The sequence below is a fragment of the Lissotriton helveticus genome, chromosome 5_1, assembly GCF_964261635.1.
Source record: "Lissotriton helveticus chromosome 5_1, aLisHel1.1, whole genome shotgun sequence".
NCBI lineage: Eukaryota > Metazoa > Chordata > Amphibia > Caudata > Salamandridae > Lissotriton > Lissotriton helveticus.
The window spans coordinates 175,776,369-175,789,404 of record NC_136065.1 but is presented as its reverse complement, the minus strand read 5'-3'; positions in this window follow the sequence as shown (position 1 = coordinate 175,789,404).

Below are 13,036 nucleotides of genomic sequence, written 5' to 3'. Positions count from 1 at the left end.
GTGCTAATGAAGCACACTAACGTAGCACAGCACGGTAAAATTACTTCCTGCACCGAGCTGCGTTAGTTTATTGTATATACGCTACGCGCCTTGGTTCTTACTACCACTATCGCTACAACTAGTAGTTTCTGATGGCAAAAAATTAAGACGGAATTAAGGTGTCATACATAACGCAGAACTTTTTGAAGTTATATCGGAACCCTCCCCCTGAACCAATAGTATGCATCCTATTATTTATATAGACACACTGTACCTCTGGAGTGCTTCGATTGGTCGGAAAACTTATATGCAAATTCACCCTCACTCCCTCTATCACAAAGGAGCTGCCAGGGTGCTGACGCAAAAGGGGGCAGTATACACAGAAGGAGGTTGCTGCACAGCTCCAGAGTGCTATGCCGTCAGCAGTCCCATTTCCTAAGGGATCTCGTCCCGCTGAGCTATAATTGGGCAGTGTTCCACTAACATTGCCCCTCATTATGTGGTGTTTATTGGCTGTGTGGGGTGTTACTGATTAACAAGCCGCCACCTGCTACGTTGTGGCAGATTCCACCTGTTGTGTTGCGCTGGTGATGAACTCTGCATCACGCACAAACTGAAGATGCCAGGAGACCCCCCTCCCCACAGTCCTTCCGGGAGATGAAGTGGCCCTCATCTTCTCCTCTGCCCCAACTCGCTTCCTGCGGAACTGCACGTCTCAGGAGACGTCTCGGCAATTACTTCAGAGGACGTGCACGTCTTTAATTAAGGGCGTCTGTTATGATGAATCTGCTGTTACACAGCCTTACCTATGTAAAACATTAATAATATACATTTCATTTGTTTATGTCAATGCGCAGCATTAATTTTTATGGGGAAAAGCATGAGTTATGAAAGGCATTAACTGAAAACAAATCACCGAAGCAGGCAGACAGCGACGGCGCAGCCAAACGATAACGCAGAGTTATTGTTCCCACCAGTGAAACACAATCCGCGGAGAGGAGGAGAGATGCTCAGAGGTGAGGCAGACGTTCCCTTAGTAACAGCTTCTCTCGATGAATGGCTTGTGCCTTCTGGTGTCTTCATTGTAAACTAGTTTAATGTACATGTTTTAGAGGTGAATGGAATGTGTGCACTTAAAAAGTCATCAAATCGAGCTCACACAGTGTTGAATCAGTGGCCTTACACTGGCCCATAAGTGGGCTACAGCCCTACACTAGATGGACAACCACTTCGCCACGAGCCAACCTTAATGGACCACTTTGCTACAGCCCAGCCTTGGATGGACCACTTCTCTAAAACCCAAACTTGAAGGACCACTTCACTACAGCTCAACTGAAAGGAGGTCTGCAGGTGGTGAACCACCAAGGTACGTTTATTTCCACTCAGCCCCACGTCCCGGCAGCAACTGCCGATAACAGAACCCCCACATCGAAACCACCCCATGTTCTACCCAAGGAACCAGAACTTAATCTCCCAACAATCCATCCCTACACGCCCCCCTTCCTTCTTCAAAAAACAGAATGAATGCATGAGGAGTACAACATTACAAATGACCAACAATAGAAAACACAACAAAGAGAACAAGGAAGTGAATGTCAAAAGTTGTGCAGCATTGACAAGGCAAATACGTTACCACATTTCATAATCCTTAAACTTCACATGACTAGACCTCGTTCTTCCAGGAGCCCTCTTATGGGCATTTTCCTTGTCCAGAGTAACATACCATTGTACTCCCATTTTCCTGCCAACATGCTCGGTTTTGGATTTGGGCACTACTGAAAGAAAATACTTGTTCCACATTTTTCCGTTTTCTAGCACCACAACATGATCGATCGTTCACGTCCTTAACCCGGATAGGTGCAGGAAAGCTTGACAAAGCCTTGCGAACAAAACCAGATCTCTTAATCCTCACCCAGTCTCCGACCTGAACAGACACAGTCCTGTGATGAACATTCGTAAAACTATATTTCTCCTGTACAGCATCCTTCACATTAGCCATTCTTACCGCATAACAGTTTTCGAAGACATCCACTCTTTATTTAAGTTAGACCCCGCAATCCTGCCTCTCAGCAACGAAAAGTGGAACATTCCTGTACTTATATGAGGGGTAGTTCTTGCTGCCCACAACATATCATCCATTGCCTCCTTTCAATGCAATCTATTGATGAGTGCAAGCTGTAACTGGTCCGTGATAACACTGCTCACCCTCTCCCCAAGACCATTACTGAGGGAATGTTAGAGGGAGGTTTAGATGTGTTTTATTCCTGATTTTTCAAGAAAGCCTTTAATTTACCTGGATATCAGTTGGGTACCATTGTTGGTCACTAATTCCTCTGGGAAACCCTTTCTTAAAAATACCTCCTTGAAAAATCTAATGACAGCATTAGAATTTATATAGTCCACAAATTTCACCTACGGCCATTTTGACATGTAGTCTATCATGACCAAAGCATATTTAGGTGTACTGCCCATAACCCCAAAAGGCCTGCCACATCAAAAGTCACTTTACTCCAAGGTATACTTTTAAATACAATACGATTGACAGGAGAAGGACATGTCACCTACGATTTATAAGTAATGACACACATGCTACATTCTCTGATATAATGTTCAATCGCTTTGTCAACGCCCGGCCACCAAAATCCTCCCTTATTCTCTGCTTCATGGCTCAAATTCCAAGATGTCCCTCATGGGCCAAATCCAATACTCTTCTCCGTAGGCATTCAGGAACAACCAACTGCCCACTCCTGTGCACAAAGTTCCCATCAATATACAACACCTCCTCCACTCTCCTGTAAGGAATCAATGCCTCTGTGGTATTCCTGATAATAGGCCAATCCTTCACCACAAAATTAGTCACTTCTTGTAATTACTTTTCATTCAATACAGCTTTCAACCACTCGTGCTCAGAAAAAGCTTCCTTCGTGGTGTCACTCACTGAATTCACCACACCATCTCAAGATCATTCATCTGTTCCTGTTCTTCCCTTCCTTCTAATGACAATCTAGAGAGGCAGGCAGCAACATAATTCTTCGCCCCTTGGACATATTTCAACTTGTAGGGGAATTTTTGCAATCCATGGGCCCGATTCACAGAACTAACTTAAGACAAAATCCTGAACTTACTACGATTTTGGTATTCACAGAAGGCACTTACTCATTTTGGTATTCACAGAAGGCACTTACTCATTTTGGTATTCACAGAAGGCACTTACTCATTTCGGTATTCAAAGAAGTTAGGAGTCCTAACTTTAGGACTCCTAAATGTCTTCTGTGAATACCGAAAGTCTTAAAGTCAGGATTTTTCTCAGATTCGGAGTAGTAAAGTTAGGCCTCCTAACTTTAGGACTCCTAACTTTAGGACTCCTAAATGCCTTCTGTGAATACCGAAAGTCTTAAAGTTAGGATTTTTCTCAATTTAGGAGTCCTAAAGTTAGGAGTTCTAACTTTACTACTCCTAAACTGAGAAAAATCCTAACTTTAAGACTTTCGGTATTCACAGAAGGTATTTAGGAGTCCTAAAGTTAGGACTCCTAACTTCTGTTAATACCGAAATGAGTAAGTGCCTTCTGTGAATACCAAAATGGTAATAAGTTTAGGATTTTGTCTTAAGTTAGTTCTGTGAATCGGGCCGTCTATTGCCATTTGGCAATACGTGGGGTTGTTCTACCACCACCTATTGTGGTGAACAGATCCACCAAGGGTTTGTGGTCTGTTCTTAAAACCAATTCCTTACCCTACAAGACGTTTTTGAAATGTTGTACCCCCACCACATAGCCACAGCCTCCTTCTTTATTGTGGAATATGTAGATTCTGCCCCCTGTATTGTTCTTGATATAAACGCATTGGTTTATTCCCTCCCATCATTCCTTTTCTGCAAAAGCACTGCACCTAGCCCCACATTACTACCATCAGTGGTGATGATGCATAATTCATTGATCTCAAACTTTTTTCGGAAATGGGCACATGCTATTTCCTTTTTTATTAATTCAAAATTTCCTTCACATTTGTCATTCCATTCATAGTTCACATTTTTCTTCAGGAGCTTCCTCAAGCATGCTGTTTTATCTGAACATTGTTTACAAATTTGGAGTAGTACTTTACCAGCCCGAGAAATGAGCGAAGCTTATCTTTGTCTCTCGGTGTATGCGCACTTTGAATTACATCTAATATCTTCACTTTCAGTCCAACTACTTTCCCTGATACACGATGACCAAAATAATTTACACCTTTTTTGTAAAAAGTGCATTTGTATTTCTTTAGGGCCAATCCACTGGCTTTAATGATTTCGAACACACCTCTCACTCTGCTGTCATGTTCCGCTTCTGATTCACAAAATATCAAAATGTCATCCTGGAAAAACATTACACATTTATTGCTTATAAATAAGTTGTTCATCAAATATTGGAATACAGCTGATGCTGACGCCAGGGCAAATGGCGTATGGATATACTGATATGTCACTTCAGGTGTAACAAATGATGCTAAGTGTCTAGAATCTCTACTCAACTCAGTTTGATGATAAGCTGAGGATACATGAAGTGAAGAATTTAGCACCACCCAAAGTTGCCAGCATTTTGTTAATATTGAGCAGGATTTTGTTAAACTTTAGATCCCTAAGATCCACAAGGAGTCTCATATATTTACCTGTTGTTCATGCCAGTACTGTGGGTGCCAACCAACCTGATCCCTCAATAGGTTCAATTATGTCTGCAGAACATAGTTTTTCTAGCTCAAGCTTCAATTCTTCGCACCAACCTAATGCCACTTTTCCTACCTTATGAGCCACTGCCCTTGCATCATGCTTTAAAATTATGCGGTGGTGAGAGCCCTTAAGCTTGCCCCATTGTTCATTAAAAACCTCAGGGTAAATGTTGTTCCACTCATCTGCTTTTACATGATTGACCTGGCTAGAACTTGGGGGACTGGGAAATAGTTGTGTACAAAACATCCTACCCACCTTTTGTTTAGATAACACCATGTCAGGATGAATGGGGTCCAAAATAATTCCCAGTTCCCTTTGCTCATCCTAACCCAACAGATTAGCACCATCCTTGACAATGTATACCGGTCCCAGAATATGTTTTCCATTAAATTTCAAATTCAAATTTACCCACAACTTCCACTCTTTTGCTTCCATATATACAAAATTCTTATGCAAGATTGATACACAGTAATGTCACCAATTTCACCAAAATCCCTCATATTCAACAAGGTAAAAGGAGAACCGAAATCCACCAAGAACTTCACATCTCTATTATTCACAGATATTACACAAGAGAGAAGCTTCCTTTTGCGTGACCCCTCCATACATGATATTTCCACGATTCCACTCATCTCTTGGTACACTGAGGATAACATTAGTACAGTAGTGCTATCCTCATCAGAGTCTTCCTCAGTACTCTTGTCAGTCTGCAAAGGAGTGGCTCGTCGACCAGTATTTGTTCTGCACACATGTGCAAAGTGTCTTTTCTTGCCACATTTAAAACAGGTTTTATTCATTGCCGAACAAAATCTAGTGTTGCCCAACAGAGTCTTCCTGCCACAGTAGAAACACGAGATCTCACTTTTCTCAGCTCTCTCACTCTTTGACTTGGATGATTTAACTTCAGGTTTATGGGGAATACTAGTACTAGCTCCTTTTGTAGGTTGCTTAGAATTCAGTTTGGCATTAAGATGCTTCACTTCAGTACGTTTAGCACATTCATTAATTCCTTTCATGCAAACGTGTGAATGTTTATTGCTTCTAGCTAACCTCAAGGCTGTCTCTGAATCTGAATCTTCAGTTGATAGAAGTTTTTCTTGAACCTTCTCATTACTAGTTGATTTTATCAATTGGTGTCAAATAATCTCATATTTGAATTCTCTGTAGTTGCATGTTGCAGCAAGTGTTTTAAGAGCTGCAACAAAGTCGTCAGTCGATTTTCCGGAACTTGGGAGCGCTGAAGGAAGTTATGACACTCAAGAACTATGGGACATATTACCAACGTTAAGCGATATTTATCGCTAACGATGCTTAGCAACGAATTTTTTAACGCTAAGCATCGTCAGAAATTATCGCAGATAAACCTTGCTATTATCAAGGTTTATCGCAAATGCGATAAAAAACGGCCACAATGCATGAATATCGCTGAAAAGTCAGCGATATTCATGCATTAACGAGCTAATGCTCTTAGCCATGTTATCCACCTCCCATTGGATAACATGGATAAGAACTGCTCAGGGCAGGTGTTAGTTTTTGGAGATATTCGCGCTTAGCGCGAATATCTCCAAAAGTTGGTAATAGGAGATAGCGATGTTAGCGACTGTTTCCAGTCGCTAACATCTTGGCACACCCACTTTGCATGTCATTAGTGATAAATATCACTGACATGCAAAGTGGGGCCCAAGATGGTCGCTATCTCCTACTAGCTGTCGCTAACTGGTGTTAGCAACAGCTAGGTAATAGGGAGATAATTTTATCTCCGCTTTCTTGGCTTTTAAAGCCAAAAAAAGCGGAGATAAACCCCCTTGATAATATGCCCCTATGTTTTTTCTTTGATTAAATCATGTATCTAATGCGTTGATAATGGATGCATATTTGTCAATCACACTTGAAGAATTACCGTCATCCCCTCCCAATGTAAAAACACTCAATATATCCAGTTGTAATGTTTTCAGAATATTCCTGGCCTCTGTACCTAAACTGTATACCAAAAGCGTCTTTTTCGTTTTTGGCCAAAAATGTGTCCCCATCAAATGCCTCTAAATAGGCTTTAAAAGTTTCCTTCCATTTCTGCCAATTCAATGGCGGAGTTCCTGGTACGTGCAGAAGTGGTGCTGTCACTAGTATTCTATACACGAGGTGACATTTGTGGGTGAGTTGCTGCCACACACTGCAGATTACGCCTAAATTCAAGAGATCTGTCACCGTTTATAATTGCACTCTTTAGATGTGCCTGTCACTGGTTTCGATTAAGGCTAGGATAAGTGTACTGCCATGTGTTTTGCATGGTTCCATATACAGTGGAAGCTGGTTATTTAACTCAACAATTGTGCTTCTCTGGTGTACCGGTCACTGCAGTAGAGTGCAGGCAGGTTATTTATTTTGTCACTTATCTTTTTTCTGGTATGCCTATGGTTGAGATACAGTGCAGGCAGGTTAACCTGATTACACCTATGGATGATGGCAGTTTTATCCTAATCCAAGATGGGCGACACGTTGCAAACACAATACACGTGTTTTTGGAGGCAATTGTGCATACTTTAAGAAGCTTCCCTACTACATAAGATGGCCTACTGGACACGCGCATTGGCCGTTTCCCAAAATGGGCCTCAGGCCACAGTCCCTTTCTGACAGGTAATCTCTGTTGCGGCATAGATTTTCCAAGAAGCATGCATGCAAGGTTTAGTTCATTAGTTTCCAACCAGCAAGCCCCCAATCTCGCCTAAAAATTCTCATGCTGGACCCACATGCTAAATCCACTGTGGCATCAAGCAAATAATTTAAAACACTGGCAACATGAAAGCATTATCCGATGCCTAAACGGGAACAGAGGCACCATGGGGAATGCTGCAGCTGTAAATCGCCACCACTGAAAGGAGGTCTAACCAGTAATGAACCATCAGGTGCGTTTATTTCCACTACGTCCCAGCAGCAACTGCCGACAACAGAACCATAAACAACAATAATGGATTCCCTTTTCACTTAAATCAGTATCAGAGAGTCTTTTTTACAACAAGGTAGTGACCCGGGCCCACCTATTATATGGCAGTCTCTATTGTCAGGGTCGCAAGAGATTCAGTGACCCCTCTATCCCTATTATAGAGAAACAATAAAAAACAATGAAAAGCGGTAAAAACAAGTGAACAAAAAGATATTTTTTCTTAATAACGTTACAAAGCCATTAAACACACTAGAATAATCTAAATATAAGAATATATATATATATATATATATTTAGTTATACACGAACGGTCATTGAGGCGCGCACACTGCTGGTTCGGCTTTCAGGGGAACGACCACACCCCTGTAGACATATGTTCACAAGAAGAGTACGCCGAACACCCAGAAGTAGTTCATACTACTAATCCCAACATGCCTAGCACCAGACTCAAGGCACGGCGGAACCAAGGCAGACAGAGAATCATTGCCACCTGATGAAACGGAAGTTGGAAACACGTAGTGGAATACTAACAGACTCTCAGCCTCCTGCAAAGAATAAATTAAATGAACTACTTCTGGGTGTTCGGCGTACTCTTCTTGTGAACATATATATATATATATATATATATATATATATGAGTATATTATTTTTTTCACCACTGTTAAAGAAATTATCATCACATTAAAACACATGAATGCATATCATAGTTGCATTTTATATAGAAAATAAATCCCATAAAGTGCTAGTGTAAATGAATATACGCAAGGTGAATATTTCAAATCCTTTAATAAATACATTATCCTACCTCTATCCAAAACTGTTGACGTGGAATTCCGGTGAAATATCACATTTTTATCAACTCCTTCAGGACAATTGATAAGCATTCAAATATTATCACTATAAAACAAAACAAGGGAAATATCCGTATTTGTTGCAATGGCTTTTCATACTCAATCATTATTTCTTAAAACAGCTATATGTTCACTCATTTTTACACATGGAAAAAAATGTATAGGTATAAAAACAATGCTCAAAATCAAATCATAAAATATCCATAGGGTCAGGACTACCGATTTATAAAAATAATATCCATGTCAGAACTGACTCACAGAAGATACTAGAATCCTCTATGGTCTTACTCTAGTATTGGAAGGTCAGTTAGTATTTTAATATCTTTAATACCACAAAATGTACCTTTATAGAACAAACGTTCCTATCTTAAAATGAGCAGGAGATTATGTGACATCCATCTCTTGCCTTGCGGATTTTAAACTTGGGTAATCTCTCATCCACCCACGTGATGACCTTATTAATAATAATATGAATAATAATGAATGAGTTTCTAAAGCTCCTGGTTATACTAACTAGTATGTCCCCGCGCTGCAGCTAGCCTCCCATTTTGCTCTGGTAACATGAGATAGACCTAACAGGCTCAGGAATCTATATTTGGAAAAGCCAGATTTTCAGTTTTTTTCTGATAGTCTTCTACAAGGGTTCTGACCTAAGTGTCTGAGGGAGGCTGTTGCAGTATTTAGCGGCCAGCCAACAGAAGGATCTTCCTCCCATTCTTGCTCTTTTGATTACTTGTAATGTCACCAGTCCTGTCCCCCGGGATCTCAAGGCCTGGGTAGGGATGTAAGGGGCCAATAGACTATGTAGGTAGCTAGGACCCTTTCCCTGCAAAATGCGGTGGCTAATACATAGCGTTTTAAAAAGAATTCTTTCCCTCACCGGGAGCCAATGTAGAGTTGCGACTGCGAGGGCGTTCCTGGACAGAGGCGTTCCTGGATGGAGCCCTCCTGGGTCGCATCAAAACAAGACGGGCCGCCGCATTTTGAATGCATTGCAGTCATTGTATGCATTTCCCGTTTGCTTCTAGATATAGAGCGTTCACATAGTCCAGGCGAGATGTTACCAGTGCGCTGACCAGGGTTTTCTGGAGTCTACAGGGAGCACATTTAGGGGCCGATTATGATGGCGGACGGACCTGAGTCCGTCCGCCACCATAGAGAAGGAGGGACCGTCCGCAGGGGCAGCGGCGGTCCCTCCGTGCAAATTAGGATGTGACCGCCACCCTGGCGGTCACATCCTGTATTTTTATCATTGCGGTGGGTGCTGCTTGAAGCAGCACCCGCCGCAATGATAAAAAAGTAAGTTGTGCATTTGCATGCACAAAGCGGCAGGCACCTCGCGGTGCCTGCCGCTTTGTGCAGGCAAATGCAGGGGGATACCATAGGTACCCCCCATGTGCACCCCCCACCCCCCCTTCACCCCTGGGGGCCCGCAACGGGCCCCCAAACACAAATCCGTATGCCTTTACACGGCGGAAATGCCGCCGTGTAAAGGCATCTTTCCGCAGTCATCCTAATATGGCTGGCGGTGTCTGATAGACACCACCAGCCATGTTAATGCTTTTCCGCCGCGGGCGGATTCCGCCCGCGGCGGAAAAGCGGCGGACAGATAGTAAGACCCACCAGCCATCCTAATATGGCGTTGGGTCTTGCAAGGCTCCCCGGCGGATTTCCCGCATCCTCCGGGCCGGCGGTGGCTTCCGCCGGCCCGGTGGATGCGGGAAATCCGCAATCATAATCGGCCCCCTAGTGTCTTTCTCAGGCTCTTCATTATTCCGAAACATTTCCTGACAACAATTCTGGTGTGGTGGTCAAAGGAGAGCTTCGAGTCCACCCACATCTCCAAGTTCTTAACCTGGTCATTGGGGGAAGGGGTGGGGCCCAGGGATTGTGGCCACCACACAGAGGACCAAATGGAGGGAGCTTTGCCTACTATTTGAACCTGTCTTGCTGCCATTCAATTTGACGCAATTACCTGCCATCCAGATAGCAAGTTCCTGTAAGCAGGTGGAAAAATTGATAGCTGCCTTTTCATGGGGTAGGGATAGTGACACCACTAGTTGCGTGTCATCCGCGTATGATTTGACACTTATGTCACATTTCGTAATCAGGTCAGCTAGAGGGGCATGTATAAATTAAAAAGGGTGGGACTGAGAATAGATCCCTAGGAAACCCCTTGGGTCAGCCTAATGTTTTTAGAGTGGTGCAGACTTTGAGACACTTGAAAGCTTCGATCCTGTAGAAAGGATCTCATCCATTCCAAGGCCAATTCGTCCAGCCTTCCTCTTTTGAGGCGTTGAAGGAGAAGTGGTGGGTGACGGTGTCGAAGATGGCGCTGAGGTCCAGCAGTACCAGCGCCACCGTCTGGCCGTCGTCTGCATGTCTGCGAATTGTTTCGGTTGATAAGAGCAGTGCTTACTCCATAGAATATGTTGCCCGAAAGCCCGATTGAGTGGGGTGTAGTGGGTGGTGCTTATCAATGTGCGTGATTAATTAGCTGGTTGTTAACCTCCTTTTCTGCTATTTTAGCGAAATATGGCAGAAGCAAGACTGGACAGTAGTTGTCCAACTGGCTCGCATTTACCCCCGGCTTTTTCTTAATGGGGATGACGACCGCTTCCTCCCATCGCTTTGGCACTGTCCCTGAGTCAAAGGAGAGTCTAAGGAGGTGCCCAATATAGAGTACCAGGATCTCCATTTTGCCTCTCAGGGTTTTGGATTTTGTCGGGTCCTTTGGTGATCCGGACTTTATACCTAAGGTTGTGTTTTTAGGTTCATCATCAGATGGGGGTCAAATCTGGAGAGGCACTGTGTCTTCTCTGTACTGAGGAGACCCACTCCTATTCCCTCTCTGTTACGAGCCTTGTCCGGGAAGGTGGTGTAAATTCTTTCTACCTTCTCTGTAAAGAACTCTGCGATCAGGTTGCAAGATTCTCCTGAGCAGTTGTTTGGCGTCATAGTTCTGGCAAGTGACGAGATGTCCTTAAAAATAACAAAGAGTTCTCGGGAGGAGTTGTCAGCCTGCTCAATCCTGGTATTAAAGTAGGTATCTCGAGTCCTCCTTATTAGTGAATGGTAGGCTTTAATCCTTAATTTATATTCAGATTTCTTAAGTTCGGAGGAATCTCTCCTCCAAATCCGTTCCGAGCGTTTGCATGAGGACTTTGCTCTCCTCAGTTCCTCATTGAACCATGCCTCCTAGGGATACTAACCGACCAAGGGGCAACTAGATCTAGCACCTCCGTAATCCTTTTGTCAAGTGTGCTATATGCAGTTTCGATATCCTTGCCTCCTGGTGGCCCTCCCATCTGGAGGGCGTGATTAAAAAAGTGGAAACGTTTTCCCGTTTCTTCTGCAACCTCCCCGCGCTGTCCTTTGTTTGGGGTGGGGGATGGGAACCGCAGCGCTAAAATGGATTAAGTAGTGGTCAGTCCACGGAACAGCAGTAGGACTATCAATTGTTAGCCCCCCCAGTTGACAAAGATTGGGTCCAGCAAGTGGCCCTGTTGGTGCGTAGAGAGGGAAGATCGCAACACCAACTGTAGTGCTGCCAGTTCCCGACACAGCTCTTGTGCTGCGGGATTGTTCATATCGTCAAAGTGTAGATTCATGTCCCCTAACACCAGCACTTCAGAATATCAGAGTGCCAGTTGTATGACTAGGTCCCTGAGGCTCGACACAAACAGGGAGCTACATCCTGGAGGTCTATAAATTAGATAGCCCTTAATGACATAGCTCTTTTCCGCCCTGATTGTGAAAAAGGCTCGCTGGCTTCGATTTTCGCCAGCTCTAAGGAACAATGTATCGCTAGTCTATGGATAATGGCTATTCCCCCCCACCCCTCCTTGTTGAGTTTACGATCCAGTCTGATGATCTCGTAATTCATAGGAAGGGCCTCAAGGATTTCAGGTGCAGAATCCTCATTCAGCCAGGTTTCGGTTAGAAACATAATATCTGGCTGGCTATCCATCAGGTAGTCATGGATCTCATGCTTATGCTTGTTAAGGGATCTACCGTTAATCACAGATAGGTTGAATTTCTTTTCTCGCCTAACCTGCTCTAGGTCTGTTGTCATCGTATAGGGGCAGTGGTTGCAGGTCTGTGTGCTGTGTTAATTCCATTTGGATACTATGCGTGTATGCATCTGGGATGTGGGGACATAGCATGAGTAATTGTTCTGAGGAATATTTCCGAGTTGTCATCAAACAGGCAGGGGTTCTGGCCTCAGGCCCCGACCGGTCGCAGACGGGCTTAGACGGGCTTGCCTTTGGGGCGCCAGTGGTGCGCCCGCTGCACGCGCTCAGGTATCTGCTTTAAGTAGTTGCTTCTGTCGCCACACTAGAGCGCTACCTGCCGCCCTGACAGGGAAACCGGAAGTGTATATCCCTCTTCCCTGCCCTCCGTGCAATCTGCACAAGATCGCCGTGACTGACCAGGGCTGGAAACGGACTGTGCCCCAGCTGTCTTGCAGAGCTACCAGTCGTGAGTGGTAACAGTTTTTAAAAGCAGCATAAACAATTCATTTCAGTTTGAATGTAATCATTTTTTAAAAAGCAAATTG